The sequence below is a fragment of the Dama dama genome, chromosome 28, assembly GCF_033118175.1.
Source record: "Dama dama isolate Ldn47 chromosome 28, ASM3311817v1, whole genome shotgun sequence".
Classification (NCBI taxonomy): domain Eukaryota; kingdom Metazoa; phylum Chordata; class Mammalia; order Artiodactyla; family Cervidae; genus Dama; species Dama dama.
The window spans coordinates 17,098,604-17,100,385 of record NC_083708.1 but is presented as its reverse complement, the minus strand read 5'-3'; positions in this window follow the sequence as shown (position 1 = coordinate 17,100,385).

Genomic DNA, 1,782 nt, shown 5'->3' with positions numbered 1-1,782 from the left:
TGTTTTCCCTCTGAAGGGCAAGGCTGAGTGAGGTGGTAATCCTGTCTCCTGATGATTTTGTTTGTATTTTTGTTTTGTCTGTTGTTTAGACAAGGCATTCTGCACAGGGTGCTACTGGTGGTTGTGTGATGCTGTGACTTGTATTCAAGTGGTTTCCTTTGTGTGAGTTCTCACTGTTTGATACTCTGTAGCACAGAAGCGTGGCCATGAGGGGCTGCCCCTCGCCCAAGGTCAGGGGTAGCGACCAAGATTGCCAGGCTGCGACAGCGCAGGACCAGCGGCTGAGAGGAGTTTCCCCACGTCCGAGGTCAGAGGTCAGGGACGGTGGCTGAGAGGAGCTACCCCACCTCCAAGGAGCGTGGCTGCGTGGGCACAGGAGGGCCGAGAGGAGCTACTCCACGTTCAAGGTCAGGAGGGGTGGTCGTCAGAAGATACCCCTCATCCAAGGTAAGGAGCAGCGGCTGCACTTTGCTGGAGCAGCCATGAGGAGGTACCCCACCTCCAAGGTAAGAGAAACCCAAGTAAGACGGTAGGTGTTGCGAGAGGGCATCAGAGGCCAGACACACCAAAACCATGATCACAGAAAACTAGACAATCTGATCACAGGACCACAGCCTTCTCTAACTCAATGAAACTAAGCCATGCCATATGGGGCCACCCAAGACGGTTGGGTCATGGTGGAGAGGTCTGACAGAATGTGGTCCACTAGAGAAGGGAATGGCAAACCACTTCAGAATTCTTGCCTTGAGAAGCCCATGAACAGTATGAAAAGGCAAAATGATAGGATACTGAAAGAGGAACTCCCCAGTCGGTAGGTACCCAATATGCTACTGGAGATCAGTGGGGAAATAACTCCAGAAAGAATGAAGGGATGGAGCCAAAGCAAAACAATACCCAGTTGTGGATGGGACTGGTGATAGAAGCAAGGTCCGATGCTGTAAGAGCAATGTCGCATAGGAACCTGGAATGTTAGGTCCATGAATCAAGGCAAATTGCAAGTGGTCAAACGAGATGGCAAGAGTGAATGTCGAAATTCTAGGAATCAGCGAACTAAAATGAACTGGAATGGGTGAATTTAACTCAGATGACCATTATATCTACTACTGTGGGCAGGAATCCCTTAGAAGAAATGGAGTAGCCATCATGGTCAACAAAAGAGTCCAAAATGCGGTACTTGGATGTAATCTCAAAACCGACAGAAAGATCTCTGTTCATTTCCAAGGCAAACCATTCAATATCACGGTAATACAAGCCTATGCCCCAACCAGTAACGCTGATGAAGCCAAAGTTGAACGGTTCTATGAAGACCTACAAGACCTTTTAGAACTAACACCCAAAAAAGATGTCCTTTTCATTATAGGAGACTGGAATGCAAAAGTAGGAAGTCAAGAAACACCTGGAGTAACTGGCAAATTTGGCCTTGGAGTACAGAATGAAGCAGGGCAAAGGCTAATATAGTTTTGCCAAGAGAACGCACTGGTCATAGCAAACACCCTCTTCTAACAACACAAGAGAAGACTCTACACATGGACATCACCGGATGAACAACACCGAAATCAGATTGATTATATTCTTTGCAGCCAAAGATGGAGAAGCTCTATACAGTCAGCAAAAACAAGACATAGAGCTGACTGTGGCTCAGATCATGAACTCCTTATTGCCAAATTCAGACTTAAACTGAAGAGAGTAGGGATAACCACCAGACCATTCAGGTATGACCTAAATCAAATCCCTTATGAATATACAGTGGAAGTGAGAAATAGATTTAAGGGACTAGATCTG